Consider the following 7,500-nt stretch of genomic DNA (forward strand, 5'->3'; position numbering starts at 1 on the left):
AAAAAAAAATATTCTAAGTAACCAAAGACTTAGAAAAAAGTTAAAAATACTATGCAAAATGTTTTAAGCAAAAATTGAAAAAAAATTCTAAGTAGCCAAAGACTTAGAAAAAAAGTTTAAAAAAACATGCAAATATGATACTAATACAAAATAAAAAGAAATATTCTAAGTGGAAAAAGACTTAGAAAACCAAAGACTTAGAAAAAAAGTTTTAAAAAACATGCAAATATGATACTAATACAAAATAAAAAGAAATATTCTAAGTGGAAAAAGACTTAGAAAAAATTTACAAAAAATAATTCCAAAGACTTGCAAAAAATTTACATCCAAAATAAGTCTACAAAAAATATTATTTTTCAAGTCCTTACTTCCATTCGGAGACTTTAAAATGTCTGTAAAAAAAGTTCAACCACATTTTGATAGATAGTAGGTTTTTTAAATTATTTTTCGTGATACTCTGAATCAGTGATATTATTGAAGTAGAAAAAAAACACACTTCCATACATTCGGGACATGGAAAATCCATGAAAAAACTTCACTCAAGTCTATTTTATTAACAAACTTTTCAACATCAAATTCAATTCAAAATTTATATCAACAAAAATATAAAAAAATAAAAAATATAAAAAGTCCAAACAAATTTTCAACATTCAAAATTGACTTTTACCAACCTAGTAAAACTCGACCGCAATCAAGTGCATTTTTGGGCCATTTTTCCGATTTATTTTTTTCCAAAAATTTTATGTCCAAAATTTTTCTAAGTCGAAAAAAATTTTCAACATTGAAAATTGAGTTTTACCACCCTAGTAAAACTCGATCGCAACCAAGTGCGTTTTTGGGCCATTTACTCAGTCGATTTAGTTGTTCTGAATAACATATATTATATAAAAAAGTCGAAAAAAATTTTCAACATTGAAAATTGACTTTTACCACCCTAGTAAAACTCGACCGCAACCAAGTGCGTTTTTGGGCCATTTTTCCGATTTATTAAGTAGAAAATTTTTTTCCAAAAATTTTATGTCCAAAATTTTTCTAAGTCGAACACTTGGTTGCAAGTGGTTTTTCCTACCCTAGTAAAACTCGACCGCAACCAAGTGCGTTTTTGGGCCTTTTTTCGGATTTCTGGAAAAAGTTGACTTTTTCCCATACAAAAATTTTCAAAAATTGCACTAAGTCCCAAAAAAAGGGTCAACTTTTTTTGTGAAAATTCGCCGAACCGAATGTATCCAAGTATGTTTCAAATCTATTTTACGGAATCGAGCATTTTCGATCCAAAAAGAGGAAAATATGAAGTTATTAGTTTGGTCATGTTATTTACCTCCACTTTGTTGTGAAAAAAACTCAAACTACCAAAGGGGGCGCATATTTTGATGTTAAGGAAACATGTATGTAAACCTCTTTCGATGTGGCTTTTTAAGTTGCAACGAATTAACTTACTGGTAATGTGGTATTATGATTGGGCGGGGACTCGCACCTCGTTTTCACCAAAAGTGGTACCACGGCGTTGTGGCTAAGAACACTGGCTTTGTGGCAAAGATGTCAAAAAAAAATACTTTAAGTAAAGTAATGTCGAAAAAAAAATAATAAATATTAATTTCCAATTGGGATTATTTGTTGAACATAAAAATGTTCATAAAGAAAAATTATTAAAAAGAATTATTAATTCTATATCATAAATAAATGGTTTATTTTATAAAAATATTCCAAAAACACTTCAATATATTGAAGTAAAAGAAAATATTAGAAATTTGAAAATAATCATTGATATGTATTTGTGAAAGGTGCTACACTAAAATTTAACAATATCAGAGTTCACCATACGGTAGGAGTTCTCTTTGTTAAAATAAAAATAGTTGTTATATGAAACCTTTGTGAAATGCATTTTCCCTCATTTTCCAGATAAAAGTAAAAATACAAAATACCCATACAAAATACCCATACAAAATACATACAAATAAATAAAAATAAAAATAAATTTACCAAAAAATATATACAAATAAAAATTGTGTTGGTAAAAAAAATAAAATAATAATTATCCCTATTAGGGAGGATATAAAACAAAAAGTATGTATAAATATAAATAAATAAAAAAAAAAAAAATAAAAACTTTATCATTGGATTTATTGAGAGGAGATTGATGTTATTTTTCAAAATTTCAAATAATATTAAAAATAAAATATTATAACATTATTCTGGTTGATCCTGCCAGTAGTTATATGCTTGTCTCAAAGATTAAGCCATGCATGTCTAAGTACACACGAATTAAAAGTGAAACCGCAAAAGGCTCATTATATCAGTTATGGTTTATTAGATCGTTAACAGTTACTTGGATAACTGTGGTAATTCTAGAGCTAATACATGCAATATAAACACGGACCTTTTGGAACGTGTGCTTTTATTAGGCTAAAACCAAGCGATTTCTTCGGAAATCGTTATAATGGTTGAACTCTAGATAATTTGCCGATCGTATGGTCTAGTACCGACGACAGATCTTTCAAATGTCTGCCCTATCAACTATTGATGGTAGTATCTAGGACTACCATGGTTGCTACGGGTAACGGGGAATCAGGGTTCGATTCCGGAGAGGGAGCCTGAGAAACGGCTACCACATCTAAGGAAGGCAGCAGGCGCGTAAATTACCCACTCCCAGTTCGGGGAGGTAGTGACGAAAAATAACAATACAGGACTCATATCCGAGGCCCTGTAATTGGAATGAGTACACTTTAAATCCTTTAACAAGGACCAATTGGAGGGCAAGTCTGGTGCCAGCAGCCGCGGTAATTCCAGCTCCAATAGCGTATATTAAAGTTGTTGCGGTTAAAACGTTCGTAGTTGAATTTGTGCTTCATACGGGTAGTACAACTACAATTGTGGATTGTACATTACCTTATGTATGCAAGCGTATTATCGGTGGAGTTCTTATACATTTATGATACTTATGTACCATTATGTATTCCTCCTATTAAAACCTGCTTCAGTGCTCTTCATCGAGTGCTGTTGTGGGCCGTTACAATTACTTTGAACAAATTAGAGTGCTTAAAGCAGGCTCCAAATGCCTGAATATTTTGTGCATGGAATAATGAAATAAGACTTCTGATCTACTTTCATTGGTTTTTAGATCAAGAGGTAATGATTAATAGAAGCAGATTGGGGGCATTAGTATTACGACGCGAGAGGTGAAATTCTTGGACCGTCGTAAGACTAACTTAAGCGAAAGCATTTGCCAAAGATGTTTTCATTAATCAAGAACGAAAGTTAGAGGTTCGAAGGCGATCAGATACCGCCCTAGTTCTAACCATAAACGATGCCAGCTAGCAATTGGGTGTAGCTACTTCTATGGCTCTCTCAGTCGCTTCCCGGGAAACCAAAGCTTTTGGGCTCCGGGGGAAGTATGGTTGCAAAGCTGAAACTTAAAGGAATTGACGGAAGGGCACCACCAGGAGTGGAGCCTGCGGCTTAATTTGACTCAACACGGGAAAACTTACCAGGTCCGAACATAAGCGTGTAAGACAGATTGATAGCTCTTTCTCGAATCTATGGGTGGTGGTGCATGGCCGTTCTTAGTTCGTGGAGTGATTTGTCTGGTTAATTCCGATAACGAACGAGACTCAAATATATTAAATAGATGCTTTCAGGATTATGATGTTGAAGCTTTCATAGCCTTCATTCATGAATATAGTAAAATATAATTGTGTTTGAATGTGTTTATGTTAGTGGAGTCGTACCTGTTTGTTTGTCCCATTATAAGGACACTAGCTTCTTAAATGGACAAATTGCGTCTAGCAATAATGAGATTGAGCAATAACAGGTCTGGAATGCCCTTAGATGTCCTGGGCTGCACGCGCGCTACAATGAAAGTATCAACGTGTATTTCCTAGACCGAGAGGTCCGGGTAAACCGCTGAACCACTTTCATGCTTGGGATTGTGAACTGAAACTGTTCACATGAACTTGGAATTCCTAGTAAGTGCGAGTCATTAACTCGTATTGATTAAGTCCCTGCCCTTTGTACACACCGCCCGTCGCTACTACCGATTGAATTATTTAGTGAGGTCTCCGGACGTGATCACTGTGACGCTAACGTGTTACGGTTGTTTCGCAGAAGTTGACCAAACTTGATGGTTTAGAGGAAGTAAAAGTCGTAACAAGGTTTCCGTAGGTGAACCTGCGGAAGGATCATTAACGTGATTTTTCCAATAAAATAAAATTTATATATATTTAATATATATAAAAAAGAAAAATAAAATATAAAAATAAAAATGTACAATTATGGTACAAAATGTATAAAATATACAATAAATATATAAACAAATACAAAAAAGAATACTTCAAAAGAAGTAAAAATACAAATACAAATTAGACTGGGTGTGTTACTATAAGTAATGCATTCAGTCTTTTTTTTTCAAAAAAAATTAAGAACAAAAAGTATTTAAACGGTAGCCAAATGTCATCGTCATCGAAATAGTGACGCTTATGAAAATATATATATGAATAAACAAACTTGCTATAGCAAAAGTCGAACAACAAAGGTGTCGTACCCTTCGGGGTAATATCCTCCTGGGTGTAAAAACCCGCCCTTCGGCGTGGCGTGTATACGTTGCGACGAATTAACCCCTAAAGGTGTCGTACTTGGACAATATCCCGGTACTATCCGGCTAAAACGCATAGCATAAGTTGTAACGATATATATATAATAAAAAAAAAACAAATACAAAATAGACTGGGTGTGTTACTATAAGTAATGCATTCAGTCTTTTTTTTGCAAAAAAAAATATGAACAAAATATTTAAATGGTAGCCAAATGGTGTCGTCATCTAAATAGTGACGTTTTTAGCCAATATACAAAAACAAATTAGACTGGGTGTGTTACTATATGTAATGCATTCAGTCTTTTTTTTTCAAAAAAAAATATGAACAAAATATTTAAATCGTAGCCAAATGGTGTTGTCATCTAAATAGTGACGTTATAACCAAAATACAAAAACAAATTAGACTGGGTGTATTACTATAAGTAATGCATTCGGTCTTTTTTTTTCAAAAAAAAATATGAACAAAATATTTAAATGGTAGCCAATTGTCATCGTCATCGAAATAGTGACGCTTATGAAAATATATATATGCATAAACAAACTTGCTAGAGCAAAAGTCGAAAAAACAAAGGTGTCGTACCCTTCGGGGTAATATCCTCCTGGGTGTAAAAACCCGCCCTTCGGCGTGGCGTGTATACGTTGCGACGAATTAACCCCTAAAGGTGTCGTACTTGGACAATATCCCGGTACTATCCGGCTAAAACGCATAGCATAAGTTGTAACGATATATATATATAAAAATAAAAATGTATAAAAATGTTGTACTTAGATTTCTTTAAAAGAAATTTATAAGTTAACGATTCTTTGGAATTGGACATTCGCAACATAAAAAAAATACATAAAATATAAAAAGAAATAAATTTTTATTTCTTAAAAACAAAAATTGACTAAATATAAAATAAAAAAATAATAATACTCTAAGCGGTGGATCACTTGGCTCATGGGTCGATGAAGAACGCAGCAAACTGTGCGTCATCGTGTGAACTGCAGGACACATGAACATCGACATTTTGAACGCATATAGCAGTCCATGCTGTTATGTACTTTAATTAATTTTGAAGTGCTGCTTGGACTACATATGGTTGAGGGTTGTGATACTATGCTAAATAAGCTGCTTTTGATTTATCAAATGCGCATGTTATATTATTGGATTTGTAAAAATTCATAATATTAAAATATAATATATACCTCAAAATAATATCGAGCGACAGTAAGTTCGTTTTATCTATTTTTTAGAGGATGTTAGTATATAAAAATTTCTAACATTGCAGATCGTTGTCATAATATAATTTGGCAATTGAGGCATTCTACTTGAATTGATAAAATGGCTGAAATGATCGATATATAAAAAATATTTTGAATTGAGTATATAAAATTATTAAGCAAATAAAAAGTGTTAAGCAACCTCAACTCATATGAGATAACTCCCCGAATTTAAGCATATTAATGAGGGAAGGAAAAGAAACTAACAAGGATTTTCTTAGTAGCGGCGAGCGAAAAGAAATCAGTTCAGCACTAAGCCATTTTGTCTTTATGGCAAATATGGGATGCAGTGTATGGAACATCTATAATCTAGTATGAGAAATTAACGATTTAAGTCCTTCTTAAATGAGGCCATTTACCCATAGAGGGTGCCAGGCCCGTATAACGTTAATGATTACTAGAAGGTGTTTCCAAAGAGTCGTGTTGCTTGATAGTGCAGCACTAAGTGGGTGGTAAACTCCATCTAAAACTAAATATAACCATGAGACCGATAGTAAACAAGTACCGTGAGGGAAAGTTGAAAAGAACTCTGAATAGAGAGTTAAATAGTACGTGAAACTGCTTAGAGGTTAAGCCCGATGAACCTGAATATCCATTATGGAAAATTCAATACTAATATAAAAATATATAAAAAATATTTTAACAATAGTGTGCAATTTTTCCATATAAGGACATTGTAATCTGTTAATGTAATAAATATTTATCATAAGATCCATTACTTAAGTTTATTCAAATTGTTTATCTTCGGATTTTCAACATAAAATAAATGTTTTGGATTTGATAAATCATTGACAGATATAATTATATATTGTGCTTAAATTTTTCGGAATTTTACAATGGTAAATAGATCTATTGATTTGTTTATTTATATTGTATGCACTTTTATGATTAACAATGCGATAGATTCAGGATACCTTCGGGACCCGTCTTGAAACACGGACCAAGGAGTCTAACATATGTGCAAGTCATTGGGTATTTTTAATAAAACCCAATGGCATAATTAACTTAACTTAATTTAATGGGATTAGTTTATAATTTGTTATGAATTATTTATTCAATCCCGGGGCGTTCTATACAGTTATGCATAATGATATTTATATTATTTATGCCTCTAACTAGAGCGTACCTTGAGCATATATGCTGTGACCCGAAAGATGGTGAACTATACTTGATCAGGTTGAAGTCAGGGGAAACCCTGATGGAAGACCGAAACAGTTCTGACGTGCAAATCGATTGTCAGAATTGAGTATAGGGGCGAAAGACTAATCGAACCATCTAGTAGCTGGTTCCCTCCGAAGTTTCCCTCAGGATAGCTGGTGCAATTAAAAATTATATAAAATAATCTTATCTGGTAAAGCGAATGATTAGAGGCCTTAGGGTCGAAACGATCTTAACCTATTCTCAAACTTTAAATGGGTAAGAACCTAGCCTTTCTTGATATGAAGGTTTTGGTTGTGATATATTGTGCCCAGTGGGCCACTTTTGGTAAGCAGAACTGGCGCTGTGGGATGAACCAAACATAATGTTAAGGTGCCAAAATTAACAACTCATGCAGATACCATGAAAGGCGTTGGTTGCTTAAAACAGCAGGACGGTGGCCATGGAAGTCGGAATCCGCTAAGGAGTGTGTAACAACTCACCTGCCGAAG

At 33.1% G+C, this 7,500-nt stretch overlaps 3 non-coding genes across 3 annotated transcripts in view; all 3 read left to right on the top strand.

Annotated features, from left to right (window-relative positions):
* The first annotated feature begins 2,189 nt into the window (after nucleotides 1-2,189).
* Nucleotides 2,190-4,181, top strand: LOC129920763 (small subunit ribosomal RNA). The gene has a single exon (XR_008773319.1). It is a non-coding gene; the product is annotated as a small subunit ribosomal RNA (ribosomal RNA).
* A 1,320-nt stretch (nucleotides 4,182-5,501) lies between these two features.
* Nucleotides 5,502-5,680, top strand: LOC129920835 (5.8S ribosomal RNA). The gene has a single exon (XR_008773372.1). It is a non-coding gene; the product is annotated as a 5.8S ribosomal RNA (ribosomal RNA).
* A 309-nt stretch (nucleotides 5,681-5,989) lies between these two features.
* Nucleotides 5,990-7,500, top strand: part of LOC129920792 (large subunit ribosomal RNA) — a 4,149-nt gene continuing 2,638 nt past the window's right edge. The window contains exon 1 of the ribosomal RNA XR_008773347.1: nucleotides 5,990-7,500. This exon is cut by the window's right edge and continues 2,638 nt beyond it. This is a non-coding gene — a ribosomal RNA (large subunit ribosomal RNA).

This window comes from Episyrphus balteatus (assembly GCF_945859705.1).
Source record: "Episyrphus balteatus chromosome X unlocalized genomic scaffold, idEpiBalt1.1 SUPER_X_unloc_1, whole genome shotgun sequence".
NCBI classification, from domain to species: domain Eukaryota; kingdom Metazoa; phylum Arthropoda; class Insecta; order Diptera; family Syrphidae; genus Episyrphus; species Episyrphus balteatus.